At 35.1% G+C, this 21,861-nt stretch overlaps 1 protein-coding gene across 3 annotated transcripts in view; it reads right to left on the bottom strand.

Annotated features, from left to right (window-relative positions):
* The window catches only part of LOC129787871 (homeotic protein antennapedia), a 154,633-nt gene that overhangs the window by 82,343 nt on the left and 50,429 nt on the right, over positions 1-21,861 (bottom strand). For 2 of the 3 annotated variants that reach the window (XM_055823695.1, XM_055823691.1), the window contains exon 2: positions 4,878-4,906. The exons of the other annotated variant lie outside the window; for it this stretch is intronic. The gene's annotated coding sequence lies outside the window, so the exon portion shown is untranslated. The remainder of the gene's footprint in view (positions 1-4,877; positions 4,907-21,861) is intronic. 3 annotated transcript variants of the gene reach the window in all.

Below are 21,861 nucleotides of genomic sequence, written 5' to 3'. Positions count from 1 at the left end.
AGTTAGTTAAGAACTTTTCCTTTTGTATGAATTAAAAGAATTTCATTTAGATAAAACTCATGGACTTTAAGGAACTTTTTTAATATTATATTTAAAAAAAATATATTGTTAAAAAACACTGAAAAATATTTTTAGAAGTAAATTAAGAACTTTCAAGAGGAAAATATTGAGAACTCTTGTTTATTCTAGCTTTATTCGCCTGAAAATTGAGTTTAAAAGTCCTTGTTGAATGTTTATTTGATTTTGAGAGTAAATAAATTAATATTTCTGCCGTTTTCTTAAAAAATATCTTAGCACTGAAGTCAGCGATAGACGCAGATAGATAAAAATCAAAAATTATTTTATATTTTATTTAAACATAAATCGTAATAAAAGGAAAATGAATGGATAACTTAAAAGAAGTCTTCTGTTTTAGGTAACCTGCGTCTATAGCTGAATTCATTAGAAGTCTGCTCGAGAAAACGGCAGCAATGCTAGTTTATTTCCTCTAAAAATCAAAATGACATTTAACCCAATTTTATGAGCTCAATTTCCAAGCAAAAAAGAACTTACAAAGAAACCAGAATAAATCAAAAATTCCTCAAGCTCTTGCCTTTGGAAAAATTCGATCTTTCCAGGTTAAATTGTTCTAACAAATTCTTATTCGTTAAGTACAATAAATAAATTGTTTTTTCTCTCTCAAAATAACCCCATTTAGCAGCCCCTTGAGGCATCTCTTTTGCTGAATCCATGATAGTCTCGGCATCGTCTTATTCATACTTCTTCGTCTCCTCTTCTCTTGTTCATTCACCCTCCTTCTGCGAAATGCGAATCTCTCCTCATCGTCATAGTCGTTGTCGCTGTCAGTTCAACTTTACTTCTGGAAGATAGCTATTTATACATAACAACGTCGGAGGAGCATTCTTCTCCTTTCTCGCCTTTTGCCATCCTTTTGTACTTGGGTGCTAAGGCAGGGAAAACTTTTAGTATAGTTTTCCACTCCCACCCGCACCCCCCAATATCGCCTCGGGGTGGGTGATTTCCTGGAAAATCGCCGGACGATTTGAGAAGGGGGTGGTGGGTGGATTGTGAAAGCCCTTTTTTTGCGATCGATGTCAATTTGGGAGATTAAACAGCGCACACGGATTATCCTTCAAAATATTTTCCTTTTTTTTGCTTCTCGGAATTTTCGTACAAGGTATAGGAAAAGTCGGAGGGTGAGGGGGGGAGGGTGGAAAAAAAAACATAAAGGGCTTCTTATGCGTCCCACCCACTTGAGAGAGAAGAAACTCGATGGAACCCTCGTGGAAAACTTCCGCTTCTGCGAACAATTTTCGTAAACATTCAGGGGATCTCATGTCAAAGGAAAATCTACAAAGCCATTAATCAATACAGCTGGTTTTCACAAATACACTCCACCTCGTGTCAGGGTGGTTGTGTTTCCACACGAGGCAAGGGGGAAGGATGGAAAATTGAGAGCACCCCGGAAAATACCGGAGAAGGGGGATTTTCTCCAAAGAGAGAGAGAGAGAGAGGGGGAAACCTGGAGAAATTTCTTTTACTCTTCCCAATCATATTGAGATGAAAAAAATTAAAATAAAAGAAAGGAAAATCACGACGGTTAAATCACACAAAATGTTAAGAAAATTCAATAGAAAACTTTTGTATTAAAAATATTTAAGTCTGAAGCCCTACCTTTAATGTTTAATTTCTTCGAATATTTTCTCAGGAAATTTTTCCAAGAAAATCATTTAAAGGAAATATATTAGTCCGTTTTGGGGGTGGGTTGCTTCGGGGGGTGATTTACCCCTGCAAGGAGAAGCACGAGAGGAATTGTGTTTTCTGAGAAATTCAGCGAGAAGGACAAGAGGATGGCATTCACGCCGAAATGCAGTATGAAAATGAATAATGGCCGCTCCCCTATCCCATAAATTTCCTCTTCTTCCATTGCCATTTTTGCCGCCTGATTTTAACCATCCTTTTCATTTGCCCAGCCAGACCCATAATCCCACCGAATACTGCTGTTTCACTTTGATCTCTGAACTTTTGCACAACACCACACACACACACACTCACGGAGAATTGCCCAAAAAAATTGCCTAAACCCCCGATGATTCCTTCAATGAATCGATTTAGGAGATTCACCGCAGATTAGCCAAAGAGAAGATTTCTTTCAGCTCATTCCCGATCCCGGTCTTATCTGCACCCACACACATGGGTGCACTTGTCAGAGGAAATGTCGCGATATGCGATTGATTTTGGTCATAAATTAATATTTGAAAGGTGGGTGGATGTGCCGCACTGTGTGTGAGATGGATTTATCTGGCGGGGCCTTCTCTGGATGGACTTCCAAGAAATTGAGCAAAAATTCAAATGAGCTGAAAAATCACCAATGCGGATTTGGAGGTTGAGAGCTTTGGAAAGAAACACTTAATTGTGCATAGATGAAGAGTAGAGTTGCGTGGGGGATAGATTAATGATTTGGATGAAATTCAGTGGTAAATCTGGGTTAGTTCGTCTCTTAAATCAGGTATAAGCTTTGAGAGAAAAAAATCAATTTTAAGAGCAGCTCTGAAGTTATTTTAAAAAATCAAGCTTTTATGGTTTTAAAGTTAGGTCAGGCTGGGCTAAGACAGATTTTACTTTTATTGATGTCGATGCCTGAATACGATCAAAATAAGAACAAATTAATAAAGAGAAATTTTGTAACCATGTCTCAGCGTACCTATTTAAATTCGTTAAAATCTTTAAAGAAAATAAATTTATTTCCGATTCAACTTGACTTAATTTTAAAAACCCCAAAGGCTGTTCTTGAAAAACTTATTAGTCTAGTTTAAAAACCTTCAAAAAATTAGGCCTAACTTAAAGTTCGTAACCCTAGCTTTAAAAAAAAACTTAGGATAAGCTTAGTAAAGTTAGGCCTAGTTTATAAAAGTAAGATCTAGCGTGAAAATCTGACCTAGCTTTAAAAACTTAGACCTAGCTTGTACAGTAAAGCCTTATTTAACTAACCTAAACCAGACATAGCAGTGAATTTCACCCTTTAAATAAAATGGGAAATATTTTAAATTGGTGATCAGGTAACTAAAATTTTTGAATAAAACTTAGTTTCTTCTTCTTTGAAGGAAATTATTTTTTCACAATTTATAAAAATTGAAAAATGAATTTTTTTTTTCAAGCTATCTCAGAAAACGAAAGATTGATAATTTTGAAAATATGTTTAAGAAATTATGAATAGATTCTAATCTATAAAATCATTTAGAATAAAAATTTCTTACTTTCCCAAAGCTTTTTCTTTGCTCAAAATTAATCCATGAATGAGGAATTTTTTCACACAGATGAATAAACTCCTTTAACCAAATTTCTTCAATTAACTGGGAAAAGAATTCATTCTAAGGTGTGATTTATTGTAAATTTACTCAAAGAGAACTTTAAAATGAAAATATTAAAAAAAAATGGTCTCTTATTCTTCCATAAGCCCGTACTTCGCTCTCAAATCATCTTTAGCAGTATGAAAAATATCTTCTTGACCTCTTGATATAAAATTGAAAAATTTTAGACAAATAGCTTCAAAAAATTAAAATCTTCAATCTTAATCTATAAAATCGAATATCCTAAAATTTTTCAACTCAGTTTTCGCATCGACCGGAGAGAAAATCAATGATGAATGTCACAAAAGGTTCTCAAATAAATTGTGATGAATGTACACCGCATAGCATTTTGTTGGGTTGGTGGAGGAACAAATCAACCGCTTCGGTATGCAAATTAAATCGAATGGTCATTTGGCACGCCACAGAAAAAAATGCCGATGCTCCTCTTTTCTCACATTCTGTGTTGCACATAAGCAGAAGGAGGTAAAAAAAAAGGTGGATGAAAGAATGGGCAAAGAGTGGCAGAATGTCAATGAAATAAATTGAAATGGAAGCACCAAGTGCTGGTCAGCTGATTTGCTCTGTGGACGACACGAGTTGCAATGGGAGTATACAACACAGTAAATGGCATGAGAAACCCATCGTTTGACTTTCCACACCGCGTAATATGCAAATTCACGTGTTCGAATGCCCATTTCTTTTGCACAACAACAAGTTCGCAGAAGAACTTCATTAGATGCACAAGCGCGCGGGATGCTGCCCCAAGAAGATTTCTTTTTTTTTTAGCCACTCTGAGTGATCTTTTTGGTGTGGCCTTCCGCGGATTTTTTCGCTAAAACCAGTTTTTTCTTTCTTACGTGCTTTTTTGCTCTCATTCCTTCTTGGTATATATTTGTTTCTACCTGGCGGATCAATTTGTGTGGAGATTCTTTTTTTGGCGGGAAAATCCTCGCCATGGCTCCACTGAATTCCTTCCATTTTTTTTTAACAATTTAGCTGAACAAAATTGGAGGCACTTTTTCCTTCTATTGCGAATGATGGAAAAATTCACCGATATTTCCGATTAAAATGTTTGATTGTCGTGCAACACGAAAAGTTTGCCCCACAGTGGTTATTTATGGCATTTCTTGCGGGAAAGTGACATATGGTTGAATGAGAAAAAAAAAAAGTATATTCTTGGTGGGAAAACTCTGCACAATTTCCTCATATTTTCTTTATCGATTTTCCACACACTTACACACACACATACACAATTGCACGCGCACTTCCTGCCCAGGAAGGAATTCATTCGAATGTCACCAAGGAACTGGCCAAAGGTGACGACTCTCTGTCTTTGCAAAGCCTTAAAAAGGTAAATTTGTTGCACGTATGTTGCGTTAAAATAATATTTTTATTGCCCTAATTTTTTTCAAGGTTCTTTTGAGTATTTTTTTCTTCCTGTCCTTCGTTCAAAAGAAAGACGAAATTCTCTAAATAGAAACTTTCTCTTTTCGAGGACTCCATACAAAAAACCATCTGTACACTCACCTGAATTTATGTATGCTGGTGGGAATTTTCTGAAAAAAAAAGTAATAAGAAAATATAAATTAATAAAGTTATTAAGCTTACTGATGTTTTAATTTATTTTTAATTTTCATTTTAAAATTAATTTGAGAGATAATCTTTTTTCTTAAGAGATGTACGTTACATTTAGTGGGGAAGTGTACACAAAATTCCCCCTTTGAATCATCTTCAGAAGGAATTTGGTGCCATCTGTGCAGGTCTAGGGGAACTTTAGAAAATATTCTGGTGCTAATATTCTTGAGATGGTTGAAAAGAGATAAAAAATCTCTCATAAAGAATTTCTTGCCAACAATTTATTTTCTCACACGCTTTTTTGTTGTCTCTTTTAGCCGATTTCTTGCTAATAAAAATATCATGAAAGCTTACCGAGCTTACGAAAAAAGTTAAGGAAGATTTTTAGGGAAAATGAGGAAAATTCTGGGAAAATAGTAAAAGCTTTAAAAAAATATTTAAAACTGAATAAAAGTTAAGGAAGCTTTTTGAATGATCTGGAGCTTTAAAAGAACTCTAAAACCGTGGGAAATCTTGAAAATTTTAGGAAAAATCGACAGAAGCAAATAAAATTAATTTTATTGAAATATTCTCTCAGTTCCTCGAGAAAAATCATGAAAACTTTGAAAATCAATCACCAAAAGCTTCATAATTTTCTTCTAATAATTTTCAAAATTTCTAAGCAAAGAATTTAAGCGAGAAATTTAAGGAAAACTATTGAACAAATAAATTATTTTCCATTTATTCCCATTCTTTTAATTCTTTAAGAAAAATTATGAAATTAATAAAATAACCTTTATAGTTATCTTTGAATAATCTTTAGAATTTTCTAAGCAATGAAAATTCTAAGATTGGTCTAGAATTTAAAAAAAAAAACATGAGAGATTTGTAAAAAGCACAATGAGCTTTAGAAAAATTCTAAAAATATGAAAACAAATCATAGAAAACTTCGGTTACAAAATATTTTTTAAGAAAGAAAAATTTGAGAAAATTGTGTAGCAATGATGGGAAATTCAGCCCTTCTGCAGAAAATCGAACAAAAATCCTCCTTCAGAGGTTTTTCCTTTGCGTGTATTTGTATTTGTATCGTGCTGGGAAATTTATAGCGGGGGAGACTATATATCAAAAATAGAGTTCCGCCTATCATGTTAGAATATTACTTAAACATGGAAAACTACGAAAAGGCAACAACTTCATCTCCACTTCCACACAGAATGGGGTCTCCACCCCATGTGCCGAAAAAAAAACAATACAAGAACCCACCCTAAGAGCCGGAAGGCAGCCCTTTTGGAAAAAAAGAGAACTTCCTCCCCGCAATTATTGTGATTTTTCCACCCACATGCGTGTGCGAGCCCGCACCAACTTCCACAAATAATTACAACTTACACATATTTTCATTAACTTAATGACCCCGCGTGAATACCTTTCGCGCGCTCTCACCTCGCTAGCAAAAAGAAAAATGTGGCAAAGGTCAAAGAAATGAATGGAATTGGAGACTCCGAAATATTTTTCCCACCAAACACCTCATAGGTTATATTACCTTTTCCACTGAATTTAATCTCTGTGAAAAATCTCGCGATTGTGTGGCTTTTTGTTCTCATTTTTTTTGGCGGCACTTTTCACTTCTTGAACGTGTTGAAATTGTTCTCTAAAAGTGAAGCACTTCTTCGGCAACAGAGACAAGAGCCACAGATATTTTCCAGTTGAACTTGTTTCATGTAAATTAGAGAGTTTTGCAAGAGAGTTTTGTTCATTTTTTCGGGGAAAAATGAGTCAGAGGATTTTTTGGGAATTTTGGGAGGTTTTTTTTTTTGAGAAATCTTTTGCATAAAATGCAAATTTTGTGCGTGGGTGGGTGGCAGATTTTGACTTTTAGAAAAAAAATATATTGGAAATGGTTGAAAAACCTTCAAAATAACACTGAATTCTCCAAGAAAAAAAATTTGAAGGACTTTAAAGACAAATTTTAACAAGAAGAGTTTATCTTAGCAAAAGCCTTCAAATTATTTTCCAAGATTCGGATTATTTGTTAAAAAGATTCGAATCATTTTTCAAGATTTGAATTATTTGTTGAGAAGATTATAACTTCACTCAAATATCTAAATATTCGCCAGATAAACACCCCTTGAATTTTAATAAATTATTCCAAACATTTTGAGAGAAAATCAATCAAATTTAATTGATTATTGTCCTTCCAAAATGGAAATAAAAGAAAATAAAAAGTCAATAACACGAAGAACCTCTAAATCATCTTCCCTCATTTTCTAAATGGCCAATAAAATTTTCATTTTAATTCAACTATACATTGTTGTGGAGTTTCCTGAATTAATTCCCGATGGTGCAGCAAATAAATGGGGTACTTGTGGTGCTATTCCATTGAATGTTGTGCAGGAGGGACAAAATTACAAGAATCGAGCTGAATTGATTGTTTAATCGTACATTTAAATCATTTCCCCGCACGGTTCATTTTGAGGGAGAAGAAAGGTGGTGGAGGCCCAAAGAGCAATTCCGGATATCCTCGCGCCCAATGGGGCTCTCCAGACACAAAGGCTCATTTGACACTCTCCTTTCGCCCCGGGTGTGAGCTTTTATGTGTGATGGCCAAGCTATATGGGGGCTGTGTTAAACGGTGGGGGCATTGTTTGTTGCAACAAGTGTCGCGCGGAGGTATAACAACTTAACAAAAGGAAATAATAGCAATAAATAATAAGCAATGAGTTGGTGAGAAAGGATGTGGAAGTGAGCACACCACATAAGAAATATTCCGTGGATGCCCACTGCAAATGGGGGATGAAGGGAAAAGGAATGGGGCAAAGAGAGACTGGTAAAAAAAGGAGAAGTTTTGTGAGTGCTGTGGAAAATGTATAATCACTTGTAAGCCATTGTGTATGACGAGGGCCCGCTGTTGTGCGATTTCCAATACTATCCACCCAGCGGATCTCCGCAGCGACGCGGCTAAGATGGGATAATTTTATTTATTTCTTCTTCGTCCCCATTTAATGCTGTGAGTACGCGGCCACGATGCCACCAAACGGTCTCCGGCAATGGGGCGAATTGTGTGTGAAAAAGAAGTCCCCAACACCGATATGGTTTTGGATCTTGATAAAATAAAATTGGTGCTGAGGTGATAAACGTAAGAAAGGTGCAAAAATGACATTATGAGATGTGTTTCTCATATTAAGGGATGGTCACGTTATTTTGGAAACTCTATCGAGCTAAAATACCATTTTGCTGTGTACTCAGTGACGTCACCGTACCACGTGGCACATCACTTTGTTCACATTTTTGACAACTAGCGCCACGATTGCTGATAGTCGGAATTAAGATTTAACACCGAAAAAAACAGTTTTTGATCGATTTTGTTCGCCCGAGTTTCCAAAATAACGTGACCATCCCTTATATGGAGAATTCCAGCGAGTTTTACATTTTATCGTCTCTCTCTTCTTTTTTTTCCTCCACATATATTTATTTTATTTTAGTGTTTTGCAATGCGAGAAATTGGCTTATGGGATCGACTTTTTTTCTCACCACACCACCTACCATGAAAGAGAGATGCCTGATTCTTTTTTTTTCCAACAGAGAAAATAAAATCAAAATGATTGAATGCAACTTCTCTGCAACTTGATCAGTACAAAAGGTACGAAAAGCAAAAAAGATCCCCACCAGTACAGGTGAAAGTCAATCATAACGCGTCCAGTTATAAGAGTTGGTGTCCCACAACGTGTAGAAGTTTGTTTATGCGTTGTAATACTATTTGTGAGCAGTATTAGTAGGCAAAGTTAATTTTTTTTGTAAAATTCGGCAATTTGATGGATAAAAATGGTTATATCTTTGGTTCTATAAGACCTACAGAAATTTCTTGACTAGTTTTGGAAAGGTATTAAAACAGGCTATAAATTGACATAAATTTCAATAATTTTCAAGGTCATCTCCATAACACAAAATGGCGGATTTTTGTTCTACCAAAACAGTTTTTGGCATTTTTGTCTCGAAGGAATGGTTCTAGAGGTTTCTGATGTTCTAGAAAGTTGTAGAGTTTTGCAAAACCTTTAATTTGATACTAAGATGAGCAAAATCGGTCAAGCAGTGCAGGAGATATGGCTCTTAGAACTTTTCAAATTCAAGAATTTTTCAAATGGCTATATCTTTTAAACGGCGACATAGAATTTCTTCATTTTCGGACTGGAGAAAGATATTGAGTCAGGCTACAACATATCAAAATTTAAAGGAAAACGATAACAGATGTTGGGAGATATAGACCCTTAAAGTTAGGCAATTTTTGTTTTTGTTTTTAGCGCCTCTTGCGGATGTTTTTGAAACTTGAAATGTTCTAGGTAGTTGTAGGGCTTCTCAATACCTTTCATTTGATACCAAGATGGTCAAAATCGGTCAAGCCGTTCTCGAGATATATCGAAAAAACACTTTTTGCTTTAGGCCGCCATATTTGCTAAACCGCTTGACCGATTTTCAAGTATGAATTATCGATGAAAACGTCTCACTGAGCTTTACAACTTATTAAAATTTCAGACCTCTAGCTATAAGGGAACTGGTTGATGGTGTTTCAAAATGGCGGACGGCGGCCATCTTGGATTTCGAAAATGCGAAAAAATGAAATTTTACACCCACATTTCTATAGAAAACTTCAAACCGGAAGTCTCTATCTGTTACCGTTCTCTAGCTATAAGGCAAAGTTTGGGCGACCGGCCGGCCGGCCGGCCGGCCGGATCAAAAATTTTCCACCACCATTTTTGGAATGTGGGTTGTCTGAAACGTGCTCATACCAAGTTTGAGCCCGATCTGAGGTGGTCGGAAAATCCGACGATTACAATACTTGGTGTTGGCCACGAAGTGGAACACCAACTAAATCATCTCTTGGTGTGGATTCTCCGCCTCTGCAAAATTCAATTAAATATGCCAAAGAGATAGCGAGTGCCATAAATTTCAACAATTCCTCATCTTGTTGTTACTTTCTTTATCTTCCATCAAATAATTGCCAACAATTACACCATCCATTGACATGTTTGAGCACACACGAAAAGCCCAAGCGATGCAATTTGAATAACTAATTGGGTGTACTGTTGACAAATTTCTTCATACTCAAATTGCTTCCTCAATAAGGAAAGAGAAATTCACGTATATATGAGAAGCATTAGATTGTCTTTGAAAACAATACATTTTGTGGCTCTTTTTTGGGGGGTTTTCCTATTGATTTCGACAACAGCAGAGCCCACAGAGAGCATTGACCATTAACCTGATTTATTCAACTATATGTAAATTACACATAGTTTGATTATTGAGCTTTTGTATTAATAGAAAAATTGTGGAAGATTTTTTTTAAATTAAAAGAAAATTAAGATAGTAATGCCGTAGTACGAATATTTTGGTTATAACAGCGAATTAACCGAATATTTACAGATTTGAAAATTTTAATTCTACGCTTGCTAAAAACAGAAAAAAAAGTTAGCCCATTTCGGTTTGAATTTACTACTATTTAGGCTTTAATTTTAGTCCTTTTTTAGGGTTGAAAACTGAAAAATACTTTTATGTTTAAATTTAGCATGTTTCAGGTTGAATTTACTACTTTTCAGGTTCAATTGACAACTTTTTGTTCTTTCGAGACTTGAATTAAAAATTTGTTTCAAGTGTTTGTTCTTCAATCTTTGCCTATTTTTGGCTAGAACTCTTTAAGCTGTAATTTAGTCATTTTTAGGCTTGAATTTAGCATGCTTTGGGTTGAATTTACTATTTTCGGCTTGAGTTTAATCTCTTTTAGACTTACATTAAATATTTTTTCAAGCTGGGGCCTCTCAATCTAAGTCGTTTTATGACTAAAAACCAATATTTTGTTTCTTTGGTGAATCATGCGAATATTAGTGAAGATCTGAATAATTTCATTCAGATATTCACTCCTTGCCTTTTTCCCTAAAATCATAATCTAATACATTTTACGTGAGTTACCCTAATAAATATTTTATTTAACCCAGAACATAATTTTTAAGGATTTAATAAATTTATTTTATTTATTTAATAGTCTTGAAAACAAATATCCACAAAGAAAACTTCTTAATAATTTAATTTAAAGCCCTCAAAAACATTCTCTCTATAATCCAAAAAATGTAATAAAAATTCATTCAAATCTCTCTCATATAGAGATAAATTCAAAAGCCATGAAAATCCCCTCTTTTGAGTGCTTCACAACATGTGTTAAAGGAGTACACCCATAAAAATTTGATTGTTTTTTGTGTCAAACACGCCGACGAAGCCTTTGCGTGCTTCAGCCCCAGCAGAGTCGTTGCCACATGAGACGTTTAATGTGCAAGCTGAATGGGCATTAAAGTCAAATAATTGTCAGTTAATGGCTATGGCAATAAAATTGTCGCCGGGTCTTATTGATTAATGTGGGAAGAATTGTGGGAGAGCTTTTCATTCATCTTTTTTTTCTCTCCTTCTCAAGTTTTGTGCTTTTTGATATATCCGCGAGAGGGTAGGTTTTCGGGAGCTTTCAAAGCTCTTGGTAGGGGTTGCTAGAGAGACTATTTAGAGGCCTTTTTGTGTGCTGCAGAGACACAAACCTTGCTGCTTTGAGGGTTGAATAGGCACAACGAGGGATGATTTTGTGAGCTTTTGGTGTGTTTAGGGGTTGGGAAAGCTCTGTGGGAAGTTTCAGGGGGTTTTCGAGAGATGGCGCTACAGTGGAAAGCTACGCCATGCGCACGGTGTTCGACCTACATATTCAAGGGTTCGGGCAAACAAACACAAAGGCAAAAAAGGGACGAAACCACGTGCTTCTGGGTGAATTATGAAGGGAAACAATGGATGAAGCACCCAAGGGGTGAAATAGTAATGGCTGTTCAATCTCCCATCTCGCTCCTGCCGCGGTGTGGAGGTGAGAAGGAATGACGGTGAGTATTTAGGGGGCACAAAAAATTGTATACAGTGTGTGTAGAATGAAATAAAATGGTGAACATGTCAATGACAACAGAATGGCTGATGATTTATTAGGGGTTGCTCCCTCTCTCTCACGTGCTTTTGGCGTTTTTTTTTCTCCTTTGCCTACATACCTATCTACCTATATACATATGTAAACAGACATATATAGCTCTCACTACCGGCAAATTTGCCTCAATTTGATTATGATGGTGTGCTACACATTTGTCTTCCGGGCTGGCGGAGTAAATGGCACGCAAATAAGAATAAATTGGATAAATTCCTCCGCGTAAGCTCTGCAATTTCCAATTAACCATGAATGATTTATTTTCAACCAACAAAAGGAGGGTGGAAAAATCACGAAAGAAAGCTCATTTAAATTTTCTTTCTCCTCAAAAAAAAAATTTCCCGAAAAATTCATCAATTTGAGCTTTCACATTGTGAGTGACAAGAAGGAGTGCAATGAGGAAACTTGCAGAGTGGCGCGGATGGGAAAGCAAATTCCCAGACATAAATTCACCAACAGAGGAGTATTTAAAAAAAAAAAGAAAAAAAGCACAACCAGCATTTAAAATGGAGTGGCAGGAAAATAATGGCAGAGAGGCGTTTGTCTCTCGGGCTTGTTTATCCCATTTCGTTTGGTCGACTTGTCAATTCGCGAGAGTGTTCCACAAGGCGAAATATTGTCAAATATAAATGTTGGAAAAAGCATGAAAAACAAGAGCGATAAAATATGCACAACCATTTTCGTTGCACACACACCAGTTATTATTTATGGGCATTGAGCTGGAGATTGATGATGCGGCTCCTTTTTGCTTTGAAGATTCAGCAACAAATTGCTCTTTCGCCGACTTTTGCCACCACTTTGGCATTAAATGTTTTGCTAATAGACTTCAAAAACAGACTCCCCGCAATGGTTTAATTCCACACCACACCGCTATGCTTCCGCATGCAATTTTATTCGTGATTTAGACTAAATTCAAAAGATATATTATGTATTACCCACAAGGGGTGATGATTTTAGGGATGTGGTGTACTCTTAGAATTTTAAAGGAACATTTTTTCAGTTAGTGTCTTACACAAAGACCCTTCTTGGGACCGCTGATGGGAATCGCAGATTTCCTGAAACGGAACAGAATCTCCCTATGAGGCTACCGGTGTGCCTTAAGGCTGCAGTCCAGTAGTCCTCTTTGACTACAGACTTTCTAATTCGGGTGGGAGGGTGGCGAAAAAAAAACAAAGACCCTTCCATTTAATAAAAGCTTGAAAAAGAATTTTAAAAATATTTTTTAATATAAAATTAATTTTAAAAAAAATTTTCAAGAATTAATTACAAGAAATTATCATTTAATTGAGGGAAAATAAATCAGAGAACTCACATACAAAAATGTAAGAAAATGCGTAAGAATTTCAACGATAACGTTAACCAAATAAGTTTTCTAATCGTTTTTAATTTTCTGGATAATCCTACACACAGAGAAATTTTGATCAAAAGTGGCAGTGAAATTGTCAATTTTTGCGAGTGTGCCACTCGCATTCGTTAATGACGAGTATTTCCTATATTGTTTACATTGGAGAGTGCGAATCAAACTGAGGTTATGTGCGAATATCTCACTCGCATTCGACTAATACGAATAATTTTTCTGTGTGTAGCCTAAGAATCGATGAGAAAGAATTAAAATTACTCCAAATTTTCTTTAAAAAAAACTACCTACGTACATTTGCATGTTGATAGGGGAAATGCTGGCATAGTCGACGAAATGAATTTTGATTTGATAAATTTATGAAAACCATGATTGGGCCATGATATTCAGAGGAGCTTCATTGCTGATGTTCTTTGGTCCAATTAATTTTATGGGCGGTTTAGTACAAAAAACATGGCGTCGTGTACATATATTAGCCTACACTACTGCATGTATATATCAATTAGAAAGAGATGGAAATAGTTAAATTGATGCGTTGGAAAGAGATGTAAAATTAAAATTAGTTCAGAGGGAATATTTTGAGATTTTGGTTAATTTTAATTATAAGAATTAAAAGAATTTAGTTTTTTTCTCGAATTTACGTCTACCTCCGTCAAAGTCGCTGTTTTACGTCATTAATTGTGTCAGAAAAGTAGTAGAATATCAGATTTTCCATATAAAACCATCTTGGTTAAAAGAATAAATTTAAAATTGTCTAAAAAGTTTTTTATATTGATTTTTTTTGGAAAAAAATATATTTATAAAATATCACGAAATGTGACAGCTGTCAGAAATTTGACAAATCATTACAAATGTCATTTACAACTTGAAATAAATTGCTTAGAGTCATATCTTTTCATTAAAAATCTTTTGATTAAAATAATTGAATCCAAAATTGTCAAAAGAAAACTAACTCTTTTTATTTAAAAAATAAACAAAAAATTTTGACAAATAAATAAAACGTAATTTACAATTAATTAAATATTAAATTGCAAATTATCCAAAGAATAAATCCGCAATTTTCTCTTTTTGTAGCGTCTGTAAACAAAGCTTATTTGCTGCTGTTTTATTTCACGCAAAAGAACGAATGCATATATGCGGTGTACACTGCAAGGAATGTTCTTTCACCTTGAACTCTACCAGAGAGCACGGAAATTCAAGTGCAAGCATCTCGCGAAGGAATGTGCCGGCAAATTATATAATTATTTCGAAATAAAAAAATCAATAAATTCAATTGGAGGCAACAAAATGCCATTGCATTTGTACATAAAATAATTCTCTCCACGCATACATATACTGAATAATTGCAGATAGAGTGAAAAAAAAAAGTGGAAAATTGTGCATAGAGTGATAAATTAAATTTTCCGCGTGTACAGTGGGGGTGTAGTTGGAAAAAAAAGAAAGCAGTGAGGTATGAAATGCTCCAGCCCAAAAAACATCTCTCTCGTGCAATTGGAGCCAAATAAATCAATGCGTAAACCATCCATAATCCCCCTGATTCAGCTATATTATGCGCTTTATCATGTTAATTTCAATTTTGTGGAACATTGAAATTCGTTGCGGGCCAAAAGCCCCGAATTTATAATTCAAAACCAACTCGCTCTGGACGTTCTGTCGTAGAGCACACAAAGTATTATTATGGAGAATTTTGTGGGCCGATGAAAAAAACATGTGGGAGATACGCTGAAGGATTTAATTAAAAATTTTTAGCACACAATTCATTATTCTGAAATAAATATCAATCACATGGTGATATTAAAAAGGCATTCCCTCGCGTTTAGCATTCATCATCGCAATAGGTTTATGTGGTGGATGTTTGATGCGCGAGGATGATGAAAAAGACGGGGGGACAAAAAGGATGGAAAAAGTCTTGGTTGGTATACCTAACATACTTCTTGTTAGACACATCATCAGAATATCATTTTGATGGTGCGTGATTGGAATTTTCAAGGAATCGCCAAGGGCAGTGCCTGATGATTTTATGAGGCGTAGGCTGAGCTTCATTTTGGTTTTAAGTAGTATAGGTTTTAAAGACTCTCTCTAGGTTTTAAAGACTCTAGCTAGAGTCTCTTAAGAAGTTTCTTAAATTTTTAATTTAAAGAAAAAATAAGAAAAATTGCGATAAAGTCATTTAATTGTTAAGAAAAGATTGCAAAATTGTGAAAAATTGACAAATTGCCTAATAAGATATAAAAAATTGCGTATTACTTTTTTGTTGATGTTTTTTATTTAATAAATTTAAAGATTATAGTTTTTAAATATTATTTATTATGTCTAAATCAACAAATTATATTTTAATAATTTTTTTTATAAATAAGTATAATAATAAATCGCAAAATTGTCAAAAATTGCCGAATTGTTCTAATTTTGTGTTTATTTTCATCATTAATTTTTATCTAATTTCATTTTTCAAAATTTGTGCCAACAATCACTAAAAAATCTAACAATTTATTTATCTAATTTCTTTTAATTCAAAAAATTAAATTAAAGGATATTTCTCAAAGTTCTTAACAAAAAAAAATTAAATTCAGAGCGCCTGTCCGCCGTTAAAAATCTCCCAGCACCTACCTCTGGCTTGCAACATAACTGACCATCGCGCGCGATTGAGGAGGATTTGATGCTGAAAAGGCACAGCAAAAGCATTTAGAAGGGAAGTCGTGGAATTATTGAATTATTAAATAATCGCCTTTTGCCAATTCGTCTCTCATTTCTTTTGTGTCTCGCTGATTTCGCCAGATAAGACGCAACCAAAAGCATGATACTAATATCAATTTTTTTTCCTTATTCTCGCCGTGTCTGCATGAGTTCAGCAGTCGCTATGGCGCTAAAGAGTACCCATAAATTGCTTTTTAATTACAATATGTGCAGAATTCACACAAAAGGAGCTTTCGGTGAGCTTTCCGCAGGCATTGCGGAGGGGGAGAGTGAATTAAAATTTCGCTGCTGACGTCACGTGTGTGTTTGCGAGGGTGGCGAATAATTCATTCTTACCAGGGAGGGGCGGGGGGTGGATGACACGGTGAGAAAGGGGTTTTTTCAGGGAGAGCAAAGCGCGTGATTCAGCCCCCAACGTTTGGTGTGTGCTTTTCTTTCACACCAAACTCACAATTTTAATAACTTTTCCCACCCCCTGTGTGAGTGCTCTCACCTTTAGCATTGTGCAGGATGGGAGGGGGGTGGTGCTTCACCCTCCGGAAGGAACATGGGTCAAATAAGTGCTTCCGTCACGGAGGAATGTTTGAACGAGCTTTTTAGATGGTGGGGGAGGCTGAAGTGGGTGCTCCCCAAGCGAAAACGTGTCTCTCTGTGTATTTCAACTCTGTGATGAATTACTGTTTAATTACACGATCCACCCCCACCGTGTGCGGGGAAAATGTGGCTCTCAGCATTTTGGATGAGGGGGGTGTTGGTTTGGCTCCTCCGGAGAGTCACCTTGCCAGCACATAAATCATTTCCAGGGCACATTGAGAGGGGGAGAGTGTATGCGCAGGGTCCCAGAGAAAGTACATTATTCTCGTGGTGTTCGAAGATAAACACAATTTTCCAAATGGTGATAAATTTCACATCTCTCTCTGGTTGCGGGGGTGGCGACTCTTTAAATTTGCAGCTCTTCAGGAGAAAGATGAAAATCATCAATTTCCCTTCCATCCCCATTGCTTCTGTTTAATATTTTCCGGTGTGGGGAAGATGGATGAAGGAGTCCAAAAGGGCAATATACGAGGGGGTGTTGTATCTCAAAATTGGATCCAGAGCCACCCCCCTTCCTTCCATCCCTTGCATGGTGGACACAACACCAACCCATTTATTTATTTTAGATGAAATTTCCCATGGATTATACCTCATGTTCTCCTGAGGGTTTACACACAGAGTTGTTAAGGGTAGGATTTTGGGGAATTTTTTTAGTTAAAAGATTTCTTTTAAAAAATTCTTTTATAAGTTCTTTTGTATTTTATTTTAGAAATTTTTATTTAATAATAGAGAAATTATTTATATTAGATAAAAATCGTAAGATGGTATAACAAAAATATCAACAACTAGCGCCACCTTTGATGAAATTTGTGTATGAAGAAGATTTTTTACCAAATTTTCTTATTTTCCATTGATTATTTTGCTAATTTTTCTTTCCAAAATACAAACAAAACAATAAAGATATGATTAAGTTAAGAAATAATCCTAAGAAGGTACTGAAACTAAAATTTGTCAGTAGCGCCATCTATTAGAGAAAACACTCTCAGTGTTTCGTCACAAAATGAGAAATTTTAACCAAAATAAATTGAAAATCAAGGTTTATGTAAATTCAGAGCTCCCGTTTAGACAATCTTGCATAAAAAAATCAAATTTGCAAATTAATTTAATGCTTTTACGCTCTTCTTCGCTTTGATTCCATTTTTTTGGCGAGGAAGCGCAATCTTTTCACGAATGATTTGCAAATGTCTTTGACAATAGGAGGCAAGTTGTCCAAATAGAGATCAACAAATTAATTTATTCCAATGCGATTAGATGGATAAAATCGACGGTATAAACGGCGTGTGGTCAGCTTGATCATGTCAGGCACGATTTACACCAAATCAATAAAAATATCCCGATTTTATTATGCAATGCATAGAGCATATTGATCGTAAACATTGAATTGGACGTGGTTAGCGTAAGAAGTGGATGATGACTTTTTTTTTTAGTTGCTATTTCATTACAAAAGGTATGAGCTGCCGTTTTGTACGTCTAAATAAAATGCTGAGCCAGGTAGGAGATAGGAAATCTCAAAAGGGGGTTTGTTGTGTGGCGATCGAATGATCGATAGGCAACATTGCGAGCAAACTGATATATCACAATCGACGGACGTGCCTCCCAGCCCCCAAGAAAACTTTGAAAATCCAACCACACTTGCTGCGCTGCCATGGCTGAAGGTCTCTCATAAATGGTAAATTAAATATGTCCAGAAGTCATTCCATATGTGAGATATCATAAACCATTTCGATTGACTTTCCATCCTGGCAGCCAGCATGAATGAATATGAATGGGAGACACACACACAGGATGGTTGCTTGGAAGAAGTTAAACCAAAAAAAAAAGAACCAACGACAGCAATTGAACCAAAAGACATGGAGGGAACATACAGAGAGCGAGAGAGAAAAAAAAGTATCGTTAATGTACAAAACAAGAAATATAAATCATATTCTCACGTATTGAAAAAGCCATAATACTTGAGGTACATATTTCAATGGCAAAAATAAATTATGATCAGCTACATTGACAGCCGCACGATAGAGATCTCTTCATAGTTTTCGTGTGTAATGACGATCACAAAGTGTCATGACAAATTAATTAGCAGATCACTTCTTGAATTCAAAGTTCCAAACCGATCAAATGGGAAATTAAAGTGAATGAAAAAGCTCCCCTACTTCCTTCCTCAAAGCTCAATCAACTACAGTCAGGTATTGGTTAACGCCGCATGGGATATACTCTTTCCACCCATTAATAATAATGAGTGAAAAGAGTATATCCCATGCGACGTTAATCAATACCTGACTGTACTACATATACAACGACGGAGTAAATTAACTGCGTCAAAAGTGCGTTGTTTCCTTCTTTTTCCACCCCCTCGTACTCATTGGAAATTCACCCCTAAAAATGTAGGCCGCCCTCACTGCTTTCACGGAAGGGCTGCTAATGCAAAAAAGGGGCACAGAATGGTGCTAAATCATTAATGTCAAAATTAGTTGCGTGTAGCCCGCAGCATGTTTGGCGTCCAAGATAAAAGTTTCATTTTGTCCCCGTGCGCGCGAAAGAGGGTGAGGCACCCACCCCCTCGGGGAATTTCACCCGCACACCAGGCACACACCTCTACGACCCTGGCGGAAGGTTTTCGTGCTGCGACACTTTCGCTATCGAACCACGAACATGCAGAAGAACAAGAGAGTCGTGAATAGGAGTGAGTATGTTTTACAAAATTAGAACGAAGAGACTTCTGTGCTGGGCTTTACGGAACAGAGTTGAAATGAATTTTAAAAATAATTTATTAATCAAAAGATATTTTTTTGAAAAAATAAGAAATTAATATAAATATTCCGAATATTTCAGAAATATTGGAAATAATCAAGTAAACAGTTTCTAATTTTTTAAAATTATTTTTGTTTTTTCAATTTTTATTATTTATTTTTTTACAGTGAAGAAAAATTTTAAAATTAAGATTTCAATAAGGTAATTTTGATACATCAAACGTCAGAAAAAAAATATTGAAAATTTGATAAGAAGCGTGAAATACTGGAAACTATAAAAAAGAAATATTAAATGTTTGAAAACAAAACTTCTAACGTTAGAAAAAATATGTCAAGTGGTCAAAAAGAAATTTCTAACGATAGGAAAGTGATAAAAAGGAACGTTAAGTATAAGGAAAAGAATATTCAAAAGTTAGAAAAAAAAACGTTCAACACTAAAATGATGTTAAAAATTAGACAAGCATTTTCAAAAATTTCGAAAAAAAATATGTTAAAATTTACAAGTAAATGTCAAAAGGTTAGAAATGTGTGAAAAACTATCAAAATAACTATAAATTTCAAGACAAAAGCCGTTACTTTTCAATTTTCATTAGTTTAATTTCCAAGGACGTTTTTAACCCTTTCGCGTCCACGTAAAACATTGAAACATGAGCTCTTTGTTTCATTATATTTATTGTTTAGATGCTTTCAGAGGATTTTTCTCAGACAGAACGTCTTCTATGACCTCTTTTGCATAAAAATGTATTTTTAACTTGGAAAAACACTTAATAAAATTTATAAATAATTGGAAAAATAAAATGTTTCACGTTTGGGTCAGCGTATGACCCAAAAAACGCGAAAGGGTTAATCTATTTTTAATATTCATCAAATTAAAAAATAATAATTTGTTTATGTATAAAATATCCCTAAAACCGTGTATTTTTTTAATTTTCTTCTAGTTGGTATTTTTGGTTATTAATTGTTTTTTTTTATTATCAAACTGAATCTGCTTCTTTACGTTTTCTGAGCATAACTTATCTTCTATTTCCATCCTAAATATAAAAGCTTATCATGTGGATAAGTCTCAATACGGTGCTCTTACCTGCACCGCAAAAGCCTAAATTATTAAAATTAATTCTCTCTTCTGTTAGGAAAACTATCTTAAGTGCTAAACCGAAAGCAAGTCCATTGAGAGAAGTATTTTATATCTTATCAATAACCAACATTCTCGGGCAATTTTGCTACATAACGACGGAAGATTCAAAAAGCGATGTGGGATTGCTTGTTTGTGTGGATGGAAACAAGAAAAATATATGAGACGACCTAATTGAAAATTCTAATTAAGAAACTCAATTTAGAATCCTCATCGTTCATATGGAATGAATAAACATTGAGGATGAAAACCTGAAATTAAACATGAGCAAAGAGATTTTTATAATTAATTTATATATAATATAGAAATATATATATGAAAAAAAATGCGATGGCACGATGAGGGAGACGTATAGCATGAATCTCGTGGCTTCCACAGTGCTGTGACTCTACTCAGAATGCAAGACTTCTTTTCTTTCCTCCAAATGTTCGCTATACACAAAAGACTGGCGGTGTGTAGTGCGAGGGCATCATCATGGTTGCCGTCTGTAATCTATTTTTGAACCGCCTAAAATATTTCGTAGGAAAAAAAAAGCGAGCGAAACGACTGGCATTTGATCATCTGGGAGGGGCTTCTGGGGCCCCATTGAAAGCCATGAGGAAAAAAACCTCAGTGTGGACGTAAGAAAAACGTCTCTTTGCCTTCAAACTAAGAGAACATTATGGGTGCGATCAGATGATTCTTATTGTTAGCTGCAGTTTGCTTCAGCAGCCCAGATTGACTTCCTGATGCAATTTTCGCAACAAAGTATGTATGTAGCTATAAAAAAAATCTGCAGAGAAAAAAATACAACACTGTGCAAGAAATATGGGACCAACGAGTGATGCGACATACGCGAAAAATTCACCATTTAGACGCGAAACAATAAAAGTGCGCCATAAATAACGAAAAGTGCAATAAATTCCACTAAACATGACGCCTTGTTGATTACACAGATAGAGAGAGGGACAAAGTGTAATTAATTAATAAGTCATTGGTGATTTATCTACGGCAAAAATTTACTCTCTGTGCGACAGAGAAAGGAAAAGCCATCCAAAGTCTTTCTCCCATTTTACACGGTACCTATATATACAACGAAAAGGTCCACGGCGCACGTGTTAAAATTTATATATAACCAAATATTTATCTTTAAAAATTAAACAACAAAAATGTGTATATATAGCAGAAAAATGATAAAAGCTTCATGAATATTTTTGAATATTAATAACAAATAAACCGCAAGTTCCCGTGTGGCGCGGTGAAAAATAATTTATATGCCAACTATTTTGAGATACCTCATTAAATTAATTAAAAGTGAATTTGCAGTGATTTATTGTTCTCATTAATTACGGCGTTTGTGATGTGCAATTTGGTGAATTTACCACAAAATTTCTTTCGTCTCGTTTTATTTATTTTGTCGTTTTTTTTTTCAATTAATATAAAACAATTCATCCAATAAA

The sequence above is a fragment of the Lutzomyia longipalpis genome, chromosome 1 (assembly GCF_024334085.1).
Source record: "Lutzomyia longipalpis isolate SR_M1_2022 chromosome 1, ASM2433408v1".
Lineage (NCBI taxonomy): Eukaryota > Metazoa > Arthropoda > Insecta > Diptera > Psychodidae > Lutzomyia > Lutzomyia longipalpis.
The sequence above is the reverse complement of the archived record's forward strand: the minus strand, read 5'-3'. Positions and strand labels throughout refer to the sequence as shown.